Source organism: Myotis brandtii, unplaced genomic scaffold (assembly GCF_000412655.1).
Source record: "Myotis brandtii unplaced genomic scaffold, ASM41265v1 scaffold344, whole genome shotgun sequence".
Lineage (NCBI taxonomy): Eukaryota > Metazoa > Chordata > Mammalia > Chiroptera > Vespertilionidae > Myotis > Myotis brandtii.
The window spans coordinates 10,764,149-10,787,099 of NW_005363247.1; the positions used below are offsets into that span (position 1 = coordinate 10,764,149).

Below are 22,951 nucleotides of genomic sequence, written 5' to 3' on the forward strand. Positions count from 1 at the left end.
GCTGAGAAGGCTGGCTGGGGGGCAGTTGGGAGTGATCAGGCTGGTGGGAGGGGAGAGTTGGGGGCAAGCAGGCTGGCAGCGTGGGGCAGTTGGGGGCGATCAGGCCAGCAAAAGAGGGAGAGTTGGGGGCGAGCAGGCCGGAAGGCAGAGTGGTTAGGGGTGATCAGGCAGGCAGACAGGTGAGGGGTTAGGAGCCAGTGGTTCCAGATTGGGAGAGGTATGTCTGACTGCTGGTTTAGACATACCAGCAGTTGGACATCCCTCAAGGGGTCCCAGATTGGAGAGGGTGCAGGCTGGGCTGAGGGACACCCACCCTGTGCACGAATCTCATGCACCAGGCCATTAGTTCTTATAAATTACTGGTGAAAATATTAAAATGGACAACTACTTTAGCAAACAGTTTGTCATTTATTATAATTAAATATGCACTTCTTTGAATTAGCAGTTCCATAATATATGTTCTAGAGCTTGCTCACACTGGCCTCACAAGAGTTTCATGTACACATCTCTTCTTGACTCCACCTTCAAGGTGTGAAAATAAATTCTTATCTGTCACTTTTTACATTTATGAATTAGAGGACATTATTTGATCTATGCTTTGGTCTTCCATTTGTAATATAGATATAACAACTAGTTACCTATTTCTTAGAATTACTGTTATAATTGAAATAGTTAATATATGTGAAATCCTTACTTTTGCACCTGTCTTGAGTGAACACTCATTATAAGATAATTTATTTATTTATTTATTTATTTTTAAATATATTTTATTGATTTTTTACAGAGAGGAAGGGAGAGGGATAGAGAGTTAGAAACATCGATGAGCGAGAAACATCCATCAGCTGCCTCCTGCACGCCCCCTACTGGGGATGTGCCCGCAGCCAAGGTACATACCCTTGACCGGAATCGAACCTGGGTCCTTTCAGTCCACAGGCCGATGCTCTATCCACTGAGCCAAACCGGTTAGGGCTATAAGATAATTTAAATACATATATTTACATTGTATGCTTCAATACATAATTATTTTAGGATAAATTAGCAAACATTTTGAAATTTCAAAATTATTGTTTTTTTTCTTTATTATGAAACCCTCCCTCATAAAGAATATTACCAGGATTAAAACAAAACAAAACAACAAAAATATATTTGAGAAGTGAAATCCTATTTGTTCATTCTCACTGCTGAAGGGTACTCATTTGTATGTCTATACCACCATTCATTTATTTTACTGTAATGGCATTTAGGTTATTAAAACTCATTTGCAACTTTAAGTAACTAATTCAAAATCTGGGCTAATTCTGACCAACTTCCAAGTAAATTCCTTGCTGCTAGAAAACCAGTTTTCTCAGTTTCTTCTTAAAATAATCTAGTACTTCTCTGAAGCAATTCATCCTACCTAGAATATCCTCATTTTTTATTTTACTTCTGAAATCTTATATATACTTGAATAAGACCCAGATATATAACTTTTACTCTAAAACCTTACATAGTTCCGATGCTTCACAATAAACTTTCCAAAATGATACTACATTAGCACAAGTCTTGGTTGAAATGTCATCTTCTCCATGAAATTTCCTCAGCCATTTTTGTTATATTAATCCCCATTATCCTACTGTATTTGTTCTAAGGCACTTATTTCCTTCTAGCACACTAATGAAATTTATGTAGTAATATATTTTTGTATATATATTGATATATAAGCACATATGCTTACATGTGTTGGATTTGGATTACCATTTTAACTCCCATTCTCCCCTCCCCTTTCCTCTGATAAACAGTTTTACTTTCTGTTTCTATGTATTTTGCTATTCTAGATACCTCATATAAGTAGAGTCATACATTATTCATCCTTTCATGTTTGGCTTATTTTCTTTGGCATAAGGTCTTCAAAGTTTTATCCATGTCGTAGCATGCATTTGAATTTCATTCTTTCCCAGGCTATTGTATGTATAGACTACATTTTGTGTATCTGTTCATCCCTCAATGGACATCTGGATTGTTTCTACCTTTTGGTTATTGTGAATAATACTATTATGAACATGCATGTCTGAGTGCCTGATTTAACTTCTTTTGTTTTTACTCAGAAGTGGAACTGCTCTATGAAATGATAATGCAATGTATATATTTTTAAGGACCCACCATACTATTTTCCACAGCAGCCACACCATTTTATATTCCCACCAGCAATGCACAAGGGTTCCAATTTCTCCACATTCTTGACAACACTTGGTTTCTATTTTTTTGTTTGTTGGTTTGTCTTGTCTTTTTTTTTTTTTTAAATAATCATCCAAATGGGTATAAAGTGGTATCTCACTATGGTTTTGATTTTCATTTCCTTAATGATTAGTGATATTAAGCATTTTTCATGATTATTGGCCATTTATATATTCTCTTTGGAAAAATGGCTACTTAAATCTTTGTCCATTTTTTAAATAGGCTATTTTATTATTGTTGAATTTTAAAAGCTCTTTACTAGTATATATTTGGGGTCTTAATCTCTTACCAGATGTGTGCTTTGCAAATATTTTCTCTCATTCTGTGATTTGCATTTTACTTTGTTGATAACGTCCTTTGATGCATAAAAGTTTTACATTTTGATGAAGTCGAAATTGTCTATTTGTTCTTTTCCCCTGTACCTTTGGTGCCATCCTCCAAAACTATCGGAAATGGCTTTTCTCTAATTTACTGGAAGAAATAACAATTCTGGAGCTAGAGCTGCAATTCCCAAGTCTTTCTATATATTGTTTCCAGCCTATATCTATTACCAATTTGTAAGTAAGGCAGACTAGCACTGGAAGTAGAATGGAACACATTACACAGTGAAAGCTATAGGCCAAAAGAGTGGGATATATATTTCATAAAGGCATTAGGCACTAAATGCACAAGATTTGAAGTCCAACAGACCAAAGCCAGTTCTATCTATTCACGTCACCTCCAGCAAGCTTTGCAATTTCCCAGCCCAAATCCAAATTACCCAATCTCTAAAATGACAACACTCACTCAAAGTTATGTAAATCACTTAGTGTAATTCTTGGCATCTACTAAAGGAACTCTATAGATGCTAGCTAAAACAACTATTGGAAACTGTCACGCGTATCTCATTTATCCTCCCATTATGTATGGCATATTAATGGCATACAGAAGCTAAACAAATGCTGTGGTTTAACTATATAAACATCACTGGTTCACATTGAAATGCCTCTGCTGCCTCTGTACAGAGAAAAGAGACTGGCTGACTTTTCTGTTATCACCTAAGCACTGTTTGAAGTGCTTATCATATGCATGTGATAAACTTATGAACTAAAATTAGTTAAATCTATTAGAACAAAACATGACAAAATATAGCTGCCATAACCACAAATTCATGATAGTTGCATGATTTCTTAAATAACCAAACAATTTTGCTGCTTAAACTGGAGGGGGCACTTGGGAACTAGAATACTACATAGAGACAAAAGATGAAATTTACTCTATACAAAATTGTCTTAAATTTGGATATTTTATATTGGCTTTTGTTGTTGTTGTTAATTCTCACCTGAGGATATTTTTCCATTGATTTTTAGAGCGTGCAAGGGAGGGACAGAGACTAAGAGCAACATCAATCCATGTGAGAAAGACACATGGATTAGTTCCCTCCCACATGATTGAGCTGAAAACAAGGCACATGCCCCTGACCAGAATAAAACCCTGAACCCTTCAGTCTGCGGACCAACGCTCTGTCCACTGAACCAAACTGTCTACGGCTACATTGACTTTTTGACACTTTTTCTGAAAGCTCTATGGTAATATAATCCAATGTACTCTTTTGACTGTTATTTTTACTAACAAGTGAATTATCTGTTTCTTGTGTAAAATTAAATTGTGTTTTAATCAAAGAAACATTTTTTAAAAAGTCAATTATTTTTCTTATTTTAAAAGTAATACTTGTACATTGCTGAAAAAAGGAAATCAAACATAATCCCATTATCTGGTGGTAGGCACTATTAATTAATACATCAGTGTATTTTCTTTTAATAGGTTTTAATATTTTAGTATTAATTCATAGAATCATATTGTTTGTATCCTCAAATTGCATGTAATATAATGTAAGCCATTCCCTAGGCCACTATTTTTTAAATATGATTTTTCATAGCTGCATAAAATTTCATTATATGAAAGTACCATAATTTACTTAATACGCTACTGCTGGAATTTCACCACTGTTGCTGTTATAAATAAAACTGATTTAATCAAAAGTCTTAATTTTGAACAACAATCTAACTGAAATGAACTTGGGCAAAAAACAGACCAAAAGTATTTTATTTAAAAAAATACTAGTATATCTTATGTAACTGACCAACTTCGACCAAAACAACAACACAGGAGAGGTACATGGCAGGTTTCATGAATCATTGGGACCAGAATTTAAAATCCTCCAACATCTGACTCTCACTTCTGTGATATTATAATTTATGATAAGAAATTGACCTTTTTGGTCTTCCTCCCTGTTTCTGGCACAGAGCCCCTAAAAGCTCTGGGGTTTCCTAAGCAATAAGAGCACTAAAGGTGTCTTTTGTTACGTTAATTAGTGACTGAGAAGCACCATAAATTTGCAGGATGGTTGCCAGGAGAACCAACCATGTGTATTCTTTTTTTTTTTTTTTAAACTATATTTTATTGATTTTTTTACAGAGAGGAAGGGAGAGGGATAGAGAGCTAGAAACATCGATGATAGAGAAACATGGACCAGCTGCCTCCCACACACCCTCCACTGGGGATGTGCCTGCAACCAAGGTACATGCCCTTGACCAGAACCGAACCCGGGACCCTTCAGTCCGCAGGCTGACGCTCTATCCACTGAGCCAAACCGGCTAGGGCCATGTGTATTCTTACTACCTTCATCTCCACCTGTGTATAAGATACCAGACATTATTGCTAATAACATCAGATTACCTTTGAAAAAATTAGATCAAGGAACTATTTTTCAAAACCCTTTGGCTAGCATCCTTCAGAATATTGAATGCCATTTGATGATGTAAGTGAGAACATATAAAATAGCTCCAACAACTCTTTAGTAGGAAGGTACCACACCAGCCAGACAGCTGATTTTGGTCAGGTACTATATTTTGCAGATGAGAAATAATAATTAGAAAAATTTAGATCTAACTATTACAGCATCCAGACCTTATCTTACCTCCCTTTTTCCTACCTTGGGAATTAGAATTGATGCTTCAAAAGCCCTCAGAACTGCCAGGAGTTCTACAATATGGTTGCATATTAGAATTAAATGTGAATCTTTTAACATTATCTTTGATTGGCCCTAACCCCTGAAATTGTTGTTGTGGAGTGAAACCAGTTATCCATATATTTCAAAAGCTCTAAATTTTATACAGAATTGAGATCCATTAGCCAAGGGACCAAAGCTGTCATCAATTTAGAATTAGCTCAAGGTTGCTAGTATTTCATAATTTTTATAATCTTTAATATACAACACATTTTTGGGGTGGAAATCGTTAATTCATCTAGATTTACTGAATGTTACTTTTAAAAATCTCCCTCCAAAATCTACTATGTGTTTGACTCATCTTATTTATTTACATCAGACTCTTTGTTACACGCTGGGTGAAGTTCCAAGTATTTAACAGCTGATAAAGTTCTATGGTGAAGAAAGAAGGAGCAATCCACTTTCTCCCTCTGTTCATAAGCAACACTGCTTTTCTTCTAATAGATTACAAAGATATATCAAAACAATTTGCCCATAAAGTGTACCTGAATGCTATAATGTTGGCATTTGGCCAAATTATATGGAGAAACTAAATATGGTTGAGAAAATTATTATTCTCCAACCTTGAAAACTTTACAGACTGTTGAACACTAAAATAGGGCAATATTTCTTTAAAATAGCTAACAACAGCAAGTAAAATTAAATAATATATCCTCCATCAGTTCTCAAGGAAAAATAAATCTACTTTGTCCATTTACCTCAAGGGAACAGTTTAATTATATTTCCACTAAAGCTGTCCTTTCCAAGCTTATAATATTTGACTCTCTATAAAGCCCAAACTCGGTTTCTTTTTGGAGTCCTAAAATATATGCATATGGATATAGGAGTCAATAATGTTTTTTAAAGTAATTCATGTTGTTGGTAGAATAATAATTAGTTCATTCTCAATGCTGTATAGCAGAGGTCAGTACTTCTTTTCTATAAAGGTCCAGATATTAAATTTTTATACTTTGTAGCCAGACAGGTTCTCTTATAATTAGTCAGCTGTTTTGTGGTAGCACAAAAGCAGCCTTAGGCCATATATAAACAGAAGGATGTGGCTGTGTTCTAATAAAACTTTATTTACAAAAACAGGAAGCAGGGCGGATTGGACCTGCTGGTTTTAGTTTGCTTACTGTCCATTCTCCTTGAAAGGGAACTGGAAAACCCCTAGAAGGCCTCCCTAAACTACCATGGCATTCATTTGACTGAGTGATGAGATATGTAGAGCCCAAAAAAACTGAGGCATGCACCACAGACAGGGACCAAACAGGAAGAAGTCATTCCTTTGAGGATTATCTTACCAGGGTCTAAATTGATTTTGAGGACAGGTAAGAAAGTAACATATTTATGCAGAGGGCACTGACTACTTATTAGCAGTATATAAAAAATTTTTATAAAAATTTGTGGAATATGGCAGAAGAGGCTTATTCATATTAACTATCCTATCTAATAAAGAAGGAAAATGCTAATTGACCCTCACACCATTGCAAAGATGGCGGCACCCACCGCCAATCAGGAGTGAATGTGCTAATTGACTGCCCCACCCTCTAATATGGTGGCACCCACAGCCAATAAGGAGGGAATATGCTAATTGACTGCCCCACCCTCAAAGATAGCAGCACCCGCAGCCACAAGATGGCGGCGCCCAGTCCCCTCAGCCCTGCCAGGGTGGGAAGTACACGGCAAGGCTGGGCCTGCCTCCAGACAACCCCAGTCCCCTCAGCCACCCAGCTGCCCAGGGCCGCCCAAGGTGAGGTAACCAGGGCTGGCCGAGGCTTGTGCTACCGGCAGTGGCAGCAGCAGAGGTGTGACGGAGCGTTGCCTTCCCCTGATCGCTGGGTCACCTCCTGCCCCTGAGGGCTCCCAGACTGTGAGAGGGGGCAGGCCAGGCTGAGGGACCCACCCCTCCAGTGCATGAATTTTCATGCACCGGGCCTCTAGTTACATTAAAAAAGAATAAAGATACCCCTAATACCTTTATAATTATCCAGTTACATAATAAATTTTATTGCCAGATTTGTTTGTAGATGTTGAATTAACATGAGCAAAAGAAAACTCTTCTATCATCAAATTGCTGAGTTTGAAATATTGGATTCTATAGAAGCAGCATGCCCATGGACCATGAATAATCTTCGCCTATCTGATGATTTAAGTTACTTCTGATTTACTTTGCAATTTACAGGGTCACCCTAATACACACTTGCAACATTTCTAACCATTTTTTAAAATATGTTTTATTAATTTTTCACAGAGAGGGAGAGGGATAGAGAGCTAGAAACATCGATGAGAGAGAAACATCGATCAGCTGCCTCCTGCACACCCCCTCCTGGGGATGTGCCTGCAATCAAGATACATGCCCTTGACAGGAATCGAACCCGGGACCCTTCAGTCTGTAGGCCAATGCTCTATCCACTGAGCCAAACTGGTTAGGGCTCTAACCATTTTTTTTAAGTCTTAATCATAGTTTTGCTTCATCTTGCAGGGGAAATCTTTATGGCCTTTTATAGTTACACTAGAGGCCCGTTGCAGGAAGATTCCTGCAATAGGGCTTCCTCGGACCTATTCCTGCAAGAATAGGGCTTCCTGAGGCCAGCATCTCTGCTGCCTTGCTCCCTCCTGTCTTCGCTGCCTCGCTCCCTCTCACCTCTGCAGCCTTGGCAACCTCCCTTCTCCACCGCTTTGCTTCCTCCCATGTCCTCTGCCTCGCTCCTGCCTGTCTCCGCTGCCTCGGCTCCCTCCCTTCTCCACCACCTGCTCCCTCCCGTCTCTGCTGCCTAGGCTCCCTCCCATCTCCACTGCCTCACTCCCTCACTTCTCTGCCACTTCTCTCCCTCCAGTCTCTGCTGCCTCGCTCCCTCCCATGTCTGCTGCCTCAGCTCCACTCCTGTCTCCGCTGCCTCAGCTCCACTTCTTTCTCCACTACCTCTGCTTTGTTCCCTTCTCCGCCGCTTCGCTCCCTTCTGCAGCGCTTGGCTTCCTTCTAGGCTGTCTTTAGCCTTCACTCCGCGCCTGCGTATGCAAATTAACCACCATCTTTGTTGGGTTAATTTGCATATCACTCTGATTGGCTGGTGGGCATAGTGGAGAGACGGTCAATTTGCATGTTTCTCTTTTATTAGTGTAGATATTATTTTAAATTTATTTTATGTTATAACTAGAGGCCCAATGCATGACATTCATGCACTTGGGGGTGGAGGGGTCCCCTCAGCCCGGTTATATAAGAAATCCTTAGTGCTGCTGGGGAGGCTGGAGAAGCTCCCACCACCCCACCGCCACTGCACTTGCCAGCCCTCAGTCTGGCTTGTGGCTGAGTGGCACCTCCCCTGTGGGAGCACACTGACCACCAGGGAGCAGTTCCTGTGTTGAGCGTCTGCCTCCTGGTGGTCAGTACACGTCATAGCTACCGGTCGTTCTGCCGTTTGGTTGATTTGCATATAACCCTTTTATTATATAGGATAATCTAAGTATAACACGGTCACAGTTTTTTTTTCTAAAATTTTTTAAATGATATGAAAATGTCTCTATTATAAAGATCAAAAACTTGAATAAATGTCCATTTCATAGTTACCTTTTAAGTACATCAAAGTATTGAAAGAAATGAAAAACACTGAGGAGAACTCATCATCTTCCTGTTTTGTGAATAAATTAGCAAGAGAATTATTCAAATTAATTTTCACAAATTAATATTGAATGATTAAAATGTTCCTTTTGTTAGAGTAAGCTATAAAGGCCTTCCTTTTAAACAATTATCACCTACTATATACTTAGATAGAGTTTTCTCTATTAATATAATTCCTGGGAAATATACTAAATCAATAGTAAAAAATTGCTTTGTGTTGCATGATGAATTATTTTCTTCTTTTAAAATAATTTTTAAATGTATACATTATACAAATGAATATAATGAGTTAATGGTTACCGTCAGTTGGCAATAAAAATAAATTCAATGTTACAAAGTGTAGGTAGGCAATACAGTAAAATATCACTAAAAGCAGGATGTAAAATTAATCCTTTACTCTAATGGCTATAAATTATAAAATATTTGAAGACATATAATTTTTCAATGCAATCATATTTATTAATAAACATACTGTGCTTTATTTATCTGCAATGTGATCTGCTAAAGTATTTGGGCAATTTTTATTGTCATAAATAGTTTAATAAATGTTAATCTAACATGTTTATAGAACTCAACTGCTAAATAAAATTTGTTAAATACATGGAGTAAATCCCAATATCAACCAGCCTTTCCTGTGGTTTTAGTTTCCTACTAGAAGACTGAATTAATGCTGCTTTACTACTTATTCAATTTTAATTCAGCTGTATCAACTATACTATCTTAAAGTTGCTCTGGTTCCCAAACATTATTCCTAAAGGTTTATAGACCCGATATTTTGAGTTGTGTAGCTCTTCACAAGTGCTTGTAACAAAAACATAGAACAGCACCTGAGATTAAATATTAGTTTGGTAGTTCAGTATCTAAGAATCTCAACTCGATTGCTGAGATATAGAGGAAAACAGTGCACTAGAAATGGTAACATCACAGGTGCCCCTGGATTTTCATTTCCTACTAAAGGAGTCACAGAGCATTTAGGAAGAGCTGTGTAAAGGTTAATGTACTATAATCCAACACCATATCTGAATTAAATTAATTAATTTATTTTTTTGTTTCATCCATATGTTGAAGCGCTTAATTTTTAATATGGTCTTCTAATAATGGAATAGGAAGCAAGCATTCTTCTGTTTATCTATGCATTTCAGAAATATTTATCTAAATGCACAAGTCCATGGATAAATATTTTTAACTCTATATTTAATTCTCAAAACAAGAATATAAACAAATGTCTGAAAAATATAATTTTGCTTTTCTCTTAATTTCATTATTTAAAGATTATATATGAACAAAAAAATCTGGTTAAAAAAATAGTTCTCACACTATATGACTCCAAGACTTCTATAAAGCTACAATAATCAAGATAGTGTATCATTAATAAACAAATGGACAAATAAACATATGTAATGGAAAATAATTTAGAAATATATCCATATATATTCTGCATGATTATTTAAGCAGTATTTTATATACACTTAGATAAATAACTCCAGCTCGTGCTAGAGAAGTACATGGTGTCATTTTAATCTTATATGCATGAAATAAAATCCCCAAAAATAAAAAATTTGGGGATATTCATGAAACTTTCTGTCTCTAAATTCTACTTAACACAACTGACATCACTGTATTTTCAACATTCTTAACTACTTCTGGGCATAAGTTTAAAATTTGCCTCCCTGACAAGATAAGCAACTTTAATTGGAAACAATGATGCTCACTTTGGTGATGAAAATATGAATTTGCTTGAGCTCAGAAAAACAGCAGTTTTACCACAGAAATTCATGAAGGTATTCTTTACTTTAAAAAGAGATAGCATGCATTTCAATATACTCTATAATTTGAGTAAATACATGTCTAATAAAGGATATGTGTGTAAATATGGAGTTTAATTTCATATTGCACTGCTCGATTGACTTTGAGTGTTCATGGGATCACCTGCTCAAAAATTTCTGATTAGCTCATGTGAGAGCTTTTGACCTATGAAATGTATTAAAGAAAAATTGGGTTGTATGGTACAAAGTGGCAGATTAATTGATAATCTGTTTTATATGTTTTATTTATTTTGCATTACTGAGAAAAATATTTCCAAAGTTCAGTAAATGTTCACAGAAATTAGAAATGGAATTTTGATGTTGCCTAATGACATAAGGACAGTTACCCTGGCACTTTTTCCTTAGCAGTGTGAAGATTATTCATACCTACTGTGAACTTCAAAGTTGCTATTTCCAGGATTCTTCATGTGGCTATAAGTCATCAAGTGTAAAGTATATTACATACAACCAACACCCCTCCACAAAATAACCTTAATAAGAAACAAATATATTAACAATTTCATTTTCCCTTTTTCTAAATTTTCTACTCAATTGCTTCTGTTTTAAACTTTGCAAATGGAGTTTTGGCTTTTTATGATGCAGAATTGAGAGGTAATGAGAGGAAGAGTATTAATAAAATGTGCTGGTATATTCTGTAGAGAAAAGTTGAGCAAGGAAAGATAAGCTAGAAATTCTTGACATAGGAGGTGTGGATGGCTCAAGTTGACAGGGGTGGGATGAAGTGTTGAGATTTCTGTGAGAACACAGTCTGTAACATAGATTTTCTAGACATTGGACAGTGAAAATCTTACATATTTGGAAAGAGAAAAAGAATTTGTGAGTTGAGATAAAGGGATTTTGTAAATCCCATGGATTACGTATTTGGTTCCCTGGGTCATAGAGCCCTTGGTATAACTGTTTGATAGGCCAAGGAATTGTTCATTTTCTCAGTGGCACTGCTTACACTGTCTTTGCATATCTGAACTTGTCAACCATTACTGAGCGAGCCTGTTTAAAGTCTGCTTTCTAATATCTCTGTTGGGAACAGAGAATGCCTGCATCTCAAACTCCAAAGGTGAAATAGAGGTTGTATCTACTGGTCATTACTGCCAATTGCCTAACTTATAAAAGAAGGAGATGAGTTTCCTCACAGACAGAGAAGAAAAGGTGTAGTCAAATCTGACTGTTCTAAACCAATGCTGTGAGTGGAAGGCAGTAGAAATTTTTGAATCACTGCTTAAATTTTTATAACTGTTGAAAGACAGTGACCTCATTAGCAGAGAGCTGGAATACCTATTCAGGTGAGATATGAAACTTGCTTTATATCTACTAAACTTAAGAAATTGAATATTGCTATGGTCAGATCACTTTAAGTAAAAAAAATAGTTTTTGAAAGTTTATATTTCAATAGTTTTTGAAAGTTTATATTTTTAATGGACTGTTAAATTATTTTTCCTATAAAAATTCACCAGTGAATAGTCTCAAAAAGTAATGCTCAAAGGAATAGATAACATGGCATTTTGAAAGAAAAGTAATTAAATAATGAATTAATAACAAGCATTAACTTTATAGAATTAGGAAGCTTCTTTGACTTTTTTTCAAGTGGCCGCACAGTAGGCAGACATTCAGACGGAGCGAGCCTACCAAAAGCAGCCCACCATCATTCAAAATAAGAAGAGGGTCCTGCTTGGAGAAACTGGCAAGGAGAAGCTACCTCGATACTACAAGAACATCGGCCTGGGATTCAAGGAGACCATTGAGGGCACCTACATTGACAAGAAATTCCCCTTTACTGTAATGTCTCCATCTGAGGGCTCATCTTGTCCAGCGCGGTGACCAAGATGAAGAGGCAGAGGACCACTGTCACCCACCGAGACCACCTCCACTACATACGGAAGTACAACCGCTTTGAGAAGCACCACAAGGACAGGTCAGTGCACCTGTCCCCTGCTTCAGAGATGTCCAGATCGGGTGACATTGTCACCCTGGGTGAGTGCCGCCCCAGAGCAAGACTGTGCGCCTCAACATGCTCAAGGTCACCAAGGCCCCCGGCACCAAGAAGCAGTTCCAGAAGTTCTGAGGCTGGATACCTGCCCCCCACCCCAACAAAATAAAGTGATTTTCTCAGTCACAAAATGAAATGAAATAAAATAAAATAAATAAAGTTCTTTGAATATTTCTTCTCTCTAGGAGATCCAAACATTTTATTTACTGACTTGTTTAAAAAATACTTACCAATCCTATATAATAAAAGGCTAATATGCAAATAGACTGAACAGCAGAATAAACAGTTGCTATGATATGTGCTGACCACCAGGGTGCGCGTGTGGAACATGGCGGGCATCTGCCACAGCAGGATGGCGGAGCAGGTGAGCAGGGGCACTAGACCAAGGCGGGGCACCAGTTGCTGTCATTGAGGCAAACCTCTGGTGGTTACTGAAAATTCTTTGCTCCTGTGTGCCGCGGTCCCGCACAGCACTTATACCTGCTGCCGGCACCGGCCCCACTCGCACCCACTGCCTGCGCCCGAGCTGCTGCTCACACCCACGCCAGCGCCCAGTGCTGGCCCCAATCGTTCGGTGCTGTCAGTGGGTGCAAGCAGCGGCTGCTGGCCCTGATCACCCTTCAGGGCTGCTCCACCTCCCCCTGCTTCTGACGGGCAATAGGGGCAGCAGCTGCCGCTTGCACCCACTGACAGTGCCGGCCCCAATTGCTCCGCACCATCAGCGGGTGTGAGCGCAGCTGGTGCTGTCAGTGCATGGGAGTTGTGGTGGAGGGAGCGGGGCTGCCGGAAGACTGGGGACCTGGGGCCATGGTGGGAGTGCGGAGGATGAGTCGAGACCCATCCCTATGCCCACCGCAGCCTCATAGCCCATAGTTCCTTTCAAGGTGCATGTATTTGTGCACTGGGCCCCTAGTTAATGTATAATAGCAAGGGGAAGGGAATTTCTTCCAATCTTTAATTTTTAAAGTTGCCCTAAATAATTATTTTAATCATTAACATAGTATATTTTGTTAGTTCCTATGAAGTCAAAGTCATTAACTTTGGGAACTTAGATTCAGAATTGTACCCTTAGACAACACTCCTGACATAAAGCAGTTGGAGAGAAATCCATTGTGCTAGAAACAACTCTGATGCAGATATACCAGAGATATAACATTGGCTTTGTCTCATTTAGTTTGGTCTATTCATTCACTGTCATCCGAGTGACTACCAAAACATAGTATTTAGTTGTTTTCAGAGGAGACATATAGATTTTGAACCACTCAATAAAATGGGGATATCATATTAGCCTAATTTTCAAGGCTAGTAAAAATGAAAATATAATAAAAACCTCCATTTATAAAACTCTAAAAGCACAGGTTTTTTGAAAATGGTCAACAGAAATAATTCTCTTTTTGCTGAAAGGAATATAAAGTACAGCAAACAAACCCGTGTTCTTAGTGCATTCAAATAGCATGAACACTCCGGCTCATTAGATGTCCTATATTCAGCAAATTAATTGGGACAACTATTTCAGAAAAGAAGTAACAGTATGTTGAAAATTATTTTATTTCCTTTTAGTTCTGCTTCAAAGACACACACTGATAAAAAGGTGTTCCAAAAACAAGGTGGTTAATTACTAAGGTTGTTCTGCTCCAAAATCACAGTGAAACTACAATTACTCTAAGAGCAAAAAGAATAGTTACTTCAGTTGCCAGTTCTAAACCTGCATCAACAGGAAAGTTTGATGAGTATTAAACAGACTGTAACTTCACTGACTTCTCTAATTATTCTGTTTATTTGGGAAAGGAAGGTAATGGTCATAAAAATGTATGCCTAGTCATATTGGCTCAGCTGACAAATTGCTACTAATGTAATTTGTAGACTAAAACAATTTTATAAATGTACTTGGTCCTAAAAAAAAAAGTCTTCGTTGTAGCTCCCAAACTTCAATACCATTCTAAAGGAAAACAAGGCTGTCTTCTTGGGAGAAAATATGGTTATAGTGAGTCAATTTTCAAGGTGCTCATCACGTTCTCGGACAGACTGTACTGCACACTTTCTTCTTTATTTTTTCATGGTAAATCAGAAGTTTACTGAAGTAGAAGGTTGGGGGAAAACAATTACTTTGTGAAAGGAAACCAAGGCCTGCACCTAGAGGCCCACACTGAAGATCAGTGTCTCTCTGGACTCCATTTGGGGCATTCCATCTGCTGCTTGGGCTCTGGCTCAGGACATTCTTTTGGGTGACCGGGCTTGACATCCCCCAGGGCCCTTTTTAGACACCCCTCTAGACTCCAAATAAGGTCGTCCATCACCTGACCAGAAGTGTAATCAGATACTTGCCAAAAAATCAGAACTTCTGAATATTTTCTCTACGATATGTACCATATGGAGAAAAATGTCACAATATGACATTCTCTCTCATCATAAAGACAGAAAAATGTCAAACAGCAAACGAACACATATCATTGAGAAAGTGTCTGACAACAACTTGTAGACTCTACAACTCCTCATTATGTTACTACATTTTACTATTATTTGGAGCCTTTAGTTTATTTACATCTATTGTATCTGTTTGGTGGAACTGTTATGTTAAATGGTCTGCTACTGCACTTATCTTTGCAATGCCATAGTAATTGATGTCCGGTCAAACAGCTTGAAATCTGCCATGGTAGAACATCCACATCACAAAAATTAACAAATGGTGCAAATCAGGGCTTAATTTTTTGTGTTGTTGGGTTGTCCAGACCTTAAAGCAGATTAAACTTCAGTGTGTCATGTCTATAACTTTTGTGTTGTAGATATCACAAACTTTAAAGAAAATGTTCTGCCAATATTCAAAAAACTATTATTTAATTCAGCAAAGAGTGCATTTTTACTTGCAGGCGTATTTGTGAGTCCTTTGGAGGACCCTATGTGGGACTCCACTCTGCAGTTATTGATGTAGAAGATTCTGCTGGAACTCGTCTCTGAAGGCCCACCTCAGTTCTATACAAACTGAAATCTCTCTGCCAAATCAGACCCCCTTTCTTCTAGCTGTTTCATTTTATTGATTGAAGAACAAGAACTGTGATGATGATGGGACTGATTCTAGCACCTTTCAAAGAGACCCACTTTGTAAGTGGCTGAGCCCCAAAATTAGAGACTCTCCAAACACTGACTTTAGCTGCTGAGCACTTTTTCACTCAACATTGGGCCTTGGTCATAATTCTGATATAATTGAGGGAAAAATGCTCTGGATATAAAGTATGCTAGAACAATAATTTGATTTCAACTCTGTTTGTGTTTTTGACTGGTATTTATTGATCTCCTCCATCCCTTAACGTTATTTAGCATTTAAAAATCTCTCATAAAATATAGTTGCTGTTATTTACTAATCAAAATTTATATGTTTCATCTGATATACCATATACTAACATAGAGAATACAAAATCAACAATGAGTAAGATAGAGAGATACTGTCCTTGTTTTACAGTATTTTTCTCTACAATTCTAGAGACCATGAAATTAACTTGGGGTTAGCATTGTCTCAGAGAGTGCTAGTATTGAATAGCAAAATTATAATGAAAGTTTTTTTTAACAGAGCATTAAAATGATGTTTACAGCCAACTTAATCCTTCAGTCCAAGGATAAATGCAAATCTAATTTTATTAATTGTAATTCTCACAGTATTACTATTTAAAAAGGTCTATCTTATTTAAATATGATCAAAATGCAAAACTCAAGCTCTCCTTAATAATTAGCACTCTCCATCCTATCATTTATGTAGCAAATCAAATGTAGTTTATCTCTCTGTACTCTGTTAACATAAACTGATAAAGTATTTCTGAAGAATATACATTTTCAGGAATGTTAAATCATTGCACTAATGTTGTACTGTAAACTGAATTCTGAAGCAGGGCAAAACAAATCTGTATTACATCCTTCATAAGTAAGAAAAAGGCACAGTGGTAAAAGAGCAAAGTGCATACAGGGGAGTTTTCTAAACAATGCTGGAAGTATGAGCAATTGTGGGACAGTAAGAAGCTTGTTGTTACTCTGAATATAATGTAATCAAGAACATGTTGAACAGAATCAGGCAGATTGGAATTTTTATCCAGTGATAGTTCATGCAGAACTGAGCACTGCTTAAGGCATCTGGAGTCCAAGCATCCTTATTTTAAATGTAGGAATCATTATATTTGTGTTATGCAACCCAACAGGATTTTCTGAGGATCCAATGCACAAATTTATATAGAATGCCACTATAAAAAATATTGCATGTGGAGAAAGGGTGGAATTGTAAATAGGTATAGTCACAATGGACAGCAGTATGTAGATTCCTCAAAAAATGAAAAATAGAACTGCCATATAACTGCAGTCCAGCAATTCCACTTTGGGGTATTTATCCTAAGAAACAAAGCACTAATCTGAAAACACTATATGCACCTCTGTATTCACTGCAACATAACTTACAATATCCAAGAAGTGGAAGTAACCTAAGTGTCCGTTGATAAACATATGGATAAAGAATATGTGGCACATATATGCAATGGAATCTTACTCATCCATGAAAAAGAATGAAATCTTGCTATTTACAACAACACAGATAGGCCTAGAGGGAATTATATTAAGTGACATACATCAGATGGAGAAAGAAAAACACCATATGATTGCATTTGTGTGTAAAATCTAAATAACAAACAAACAAAATAGAAATCAATTCATTACTACAGAGAGAAAAATGATAGTTGCCAGGTGGGAGACGACCTTGGGGGATGGGTGAAAGGACAAATGGGATTAAGAAATACAAATTACCAGTTACAAAAACAGTCATGGGAATGTTAAGTACAGCATAGGAAATATAGTCAGTAATATTGTAATAACTATGTAAGAGTTCAGTTGGGTACTGATTTATCAGGGTGATCACTTTGCAAGTTGTATAAATGTCTAATAATGATCTTATACATCAGAAACTAATATAATATTATACATCAACTATAACTAAAATAAATATAAAAAATTTATGCAGGGCAAAGTATTATCGTGTGGAATTTTTTGGCATTTATTACATGGACAACATGAGCTAAATACTTATGTATTTAATTTATTTAGATTATCAGTTGGATATAACTGCTATAATGAAATCATTTAACTTTAAGCGAACTATCTTAAATATTCTGTGAAATGTAAAGAAGGCATAGCTTTAATCACTGCAACACAATAATGTGGATGTCAAGGACCTTAGCTCCTGGCGCGTCTTGAAAATTTCCAGGAGTCAAAAAGTACTTTTTTCCTGCTAAAATTCCAATCAATGTGTCCACTTAAAACAATATTCCATTTGTTACCTCATGCAAGCCACTTGAGAAGACAACTGCAGGGAGATGTGCCATCATTAAACATCTCTCTCTGTGAAGGCAGATTCTGCATGTATTACTTCAATAATGCATGCTAAGTCTGATCCAGAACGCACCCGAATGCAGAACAGAAATAATCTTTAGAGTGTTTTGCTGACAGACTTGGATTTCTTTCCCAAGAAAAGAATGCTTTTCAGGCCTAAAGATGGCCTGTATATTTTGAAATACTAATGAAGTTTGTTATTGGTTGATATTTATGATTCATGCAATTTCTGGTTTGGCAATTCAGTACTGTTTTTTCTCAAACTATGAAAAAATCCTGCACCAAATGTCTTTGCTTTTTGTTTTATTTTGTTTTGTTTGTTTTTAATTGAGGTTTAATTACAGAGTGCAGAAGTTGGAAGTGTATACTTAAAAATGTATACACCCACACATAAGCAACATCTGAATTATATATAGGACATCTTTTTGTCTAAAAAGTTTCCTCCCAACTATATAGAGTCACTTTACATTTCTCTTATAATGAGCAATATTGAGCATCTTTAAATAATTACAGAGCAATTTGCATTTACTTTGAGTTGTTGATTTATCTGTTTTACCCGATTCTTTTCTATTACGTTATTGTTTTTGCATCTCACAGATTGGAGATCTTTATATATTAATTGTATTGGCCTTTTGTTATTGTATTTTCCCAATGTGTTCACACTTTCTTTTTTGCCTATGGTATTACTTTTTTCACGCAGTTCATGATATTGTAGTAAACTTATTTATGTTTTCTATTATTAACTTGGGTTCCATCATAGTAATAAAAGATTTCTCCACTTTTGTCCCATATATGTTTTCTTTTAGATTTTGCATGATTTTACATTTAAATGTTTGACCAATTTGCATTCCAAAATGTTAGTTATTTTATATATAACACTAGGATGTTAAGTTGACGTATAGAAGATATATACATTGCATTTGTCATGAAAACCCAATTTTCCACTCTAGAACAAAAACAAGGTTATTATGTCCTTGATTTTTTTATAATGAAAATGGAAGAACATGGGCATTAGAGATTATATAGGATATAATCTGTTCAAACTAAACCCCCATTTCCCCAACATTGACTAAAGACCATAAGCCTCAGTGAACATTTCGAGTGATGTGGAAATGCTATTTCAAAAAGATCATATTCTACTGTTGGAATTATTACATAATTATTACTTCAGTGAGACAAAGTTATTTGTAGTTCTCATCTTTTGGTTCTAGGTTTTGTTTATCCATAATGTCACACACAAAAATCCTACCATTTAAGTGACAAACTAACAAAAATTTCAATATCAGCTGGTAAATATTTCATAATGCCTTCTTTTCCAAGGTATCTTTCCCAATTAATACAACTTCTCAAACATATTATCTCTAGTCCCTCACCATTCTGGTTATTCTAACCTTGCACATTTTGTTTACAAATGTGCCCCTTTTAATATGTTGCTACATTTAAGCCTAACTCACTGTAATTTTTACTTTTATTGTACTTCCATTAATTAACATTGCCTAAAAGTTTATTTGGATTTCTCATACTGTGGTCTTTTTGTTATACCTAATTTACTCTGTCATCTCTTAATGGATTATGGATTATTCAGAATTTCTACTTATGTTTTTGAAAATATATGCATAAATTTTAATTATCTGGCAAACTCATTTAAACAATTTCTTGGTTTAATTGTGCTAGAGTTGATACCCTATGGTCCATGCTTCAATTTCAGGGCTTTAGCTCGCTTTTGTAAAATTGTTAGAAGCTTTAATAAATAAATGTACTCCACTAGAATCAGAATCTGATCTTCATTCAAATACTTTATTTAAATATTTGCCTTTGGAACATACAGAATAATTCTATACTTTTTTATATTACTGTCCTAAATATTTAAAATATACTTTCAAGATGTAATTTGAATATAAAACATTAAAATGAGATGAAATATTAGACTAAAACTTACTAAGATAGGATCTTAGTTTACCTACTTCCCTCGGAAATAGATTCTTGTCATGGTATTTTATTTGAATTTCATACCATCTTATGTTGTGCTCATATATTTTTACTTATTTAAATAGTTAACCAAATAATTTTAACTGCCTTTTAAATGACTGATTACAAGTTGATATAAATAATTTTATGTTCGTGACATTTTGCTTAATATAGCAGCAAATATCTTTATTTTCAATTTACATAGTCTTCTAACTATTAGCCTATTTCTATTCATTATTCTTTTTAAATTTCCCTGATGCAGACTATATATATCTTTGGGATGTGCTTTGGTTATGAATGTAATCAGTGTTCTTATGAAAGATTGCACAGTGATCCCTAGTCATTTCCACCATGTGAGGTCATAGCAAGGAGGCAACTGCAATGAACCAGGAAGAGGGTCCTCACCGGAACACGACCAGACCGGTGCCATGATCTTGGACTGGGCCAGAGTTTCACACTATAAAGTAAAGGTGTTTCAGTAATTTTTGCAGTATCTAGCACTCCTAAAATTTTATATCTCTTGTGTTATAGTAACTATTTTGACTTAATCTTTAGAGTATGAAAATGCATTGTACATTTATATTTTTAGGACACAAAGATAAGTGCTTGAAATTTACCATATTTTCCCAAATATTTTCTTATGATGAATCAAATAGTTCATTAACTGGTGTAAAGTGGTATATTCAAATTTTCTCAAATTCTTTAGACAAATCAAATATATTAAATTAAGAAGTTTTTTTTATTCCAAACTATTAATACATTGAGTCTCATGCTCACCTAATGTCTAATCCTATCTAATAAAGAGGGAATATGCTAATTGACCTTCATGCTATCACAAAGATGGCAGAGCCCACAGCCAATAAGGAGGGAATATGCTAATTGACTGCCACCCCCTCAAAGACGGCAGCGCCCACAGCCACAAGATGGCCAGCAGGAGAGGGCAGTTGTGGGCAATCAGGCCAGCAGGGGAGAGCCGTTAGGGGTGACCAAGCCATCAGGGGAGGTCAGTAGGGGATGACCAGGCCTGTAGGGGAGGGCAGTTAGGGGTGACTGGGCCAGCAGGGGAGGGCAATTGGGGTGGACCAGGGTGAACTGGCCAGCAAGGGAGGGCAGTTGGGATGACCAAGCCATCAGGGGAGGTCAGTAGGGGACGACCAGGCCTGTAGGGGAGGGCAGTTAGGGGTGACCAGGTCAGCAGGGGAGGGCAATTGGGGTGGACCAGGGTGAACTGGCCAGCAAGGGAGGGCAGTTGGGGGCGATCAGGCTGGCAGGGGAGGACAGATGGGGGTGATCAGGCTGGCAGGGGAGAGTTTAGGCATCGATCAGGCTGGCAGAGGAGTGGTTAGGGGGTGATCAGGCTGTCAGGCAGAAGCGGTTAGGGGCAATCAGGCAGGCAGGCAGGCAGGCAAGTGGTTGGGGAGACAGCAGTCCTGGATTATGAGATGGATGTCCGACAGCCCACAGGGATCAGGCCTAAACTGGCAATCGGACATCCCCCGAGGGGTCCCAGATTAGAGAGGGTGAAGGCTGGGCTGAGGGAAACTGCCCCCCCCCCATGCATGAATTTCATGCACCGGGCCTCTAGTAGAAGTTATAAAGATAAAAAACCTCTTTGTTAAAACAGAGTCAAGTAATTAACAAGGAATAAACAAAATCTAAATTCTGTAGCTTTGGCACAGAACATACCCTCATTAAATTACATCTTTCATAAATATTCTTTTGGCTGTGAAATACTAAATTTTAAGATGGGAAGAGATAGTTTTTTCTTTAGTTAAATAAGTTATTTATTTTCTTGTTCCTGAGCCATAAAGAGATTTCATTTGTGTTATAACATCTGTATAATAGTGAGTAAAAACACTCCCTCCTTCCAAATAATTACTTTTATTGAAAGAGTCCAAAATCTCTGGTCCCTGAACTATAAGTTGTTAAAGTTTCAAAACAAATTTAGTATTGATAGTGAATTTTTTCATCTATGTTCCTGATACCTGTGTCCTATGGATGAATTATTGGATATCTTTGAATTTAGTTTCATCACATGTAAAATAAAGATAACTTTTATACCAAAATGAATGTTAAATATATAATAAATTATTAAGAAGCATAATAAATGTAAGATATTTATATAATCTATAATTTTGATGTCAATATCAGTACTTTAACAATTTTAGTTGAAGTTAATTAACATAATTAAAGTCTGACTCTTTTTATATCAATCAGAGAATATGCTCAAAAGTTAAAATGAATTAGAAGAATTGTTATTTGTATTTTCTGTGCTACTCTTTTGCTAAATAAAACTGATTATATCAGAGCCAATAATCCCAACAATTAAGAAAATACTATTTATCTTATTGGATATTTTTTCTTATTCAACATGCTTGAAAATATCTATTTACACAGTGACTTTTTTATTTTTACTAGCAAGTTAGAAATTACTATAAAGTAAGAAATAATTAAAATACATTAAATATTTGAACTTATCCTCTATTACTTTGATTGTCAAAGGAAAGGAGATTTTAGTTACTAATTCCTTTGAAAATGCGTTGAATTGAGATTATATACACACTATATTTATACTTTTTTCTATTTTTTTAATATCTTGTTGATGTGCTTAAGTATTATTCTGCTTCCCCTTTCTTTTCTCGGATTCATATTACTTACAATGCCTGTCTTAGGATATTAGAGTAGACTTGACAGTTGTTTATTTATTAGTTGTCAAATGTTATAAAGAAAGTAAAAGTGACTTGAGGTTGCCTTTTATTTATTAAATATTTTTATAGACACTTTTATCTATCTATCTTAACAATATCCATCCCTAGTTCGTCCTTGAAAATAGAATCTTGATTTAGTTTTATAGTGGCAAAACAAATGCAAACCAAACATAGTTGTCACACCCTGGTTTCTCAGTTTCCCCATACAGAAGGTGGACTTGAGGTATGGTTTTGCCAAAA

At 36.4% G+C, this 22,951-nt stretch overlaps 1 pseudogene; it reads left to right on the forward strand.

Annotated features, from left to right (window-relative positions):
- LOC102244642 overlaps positions 1–12,808 on the forward strand; it is a 70,905-nt pseudogene extending 58,097 nt beyond the window's left edge.
- Positions 12,809–22,951: the final 10,143 nt, after the last annotated feature.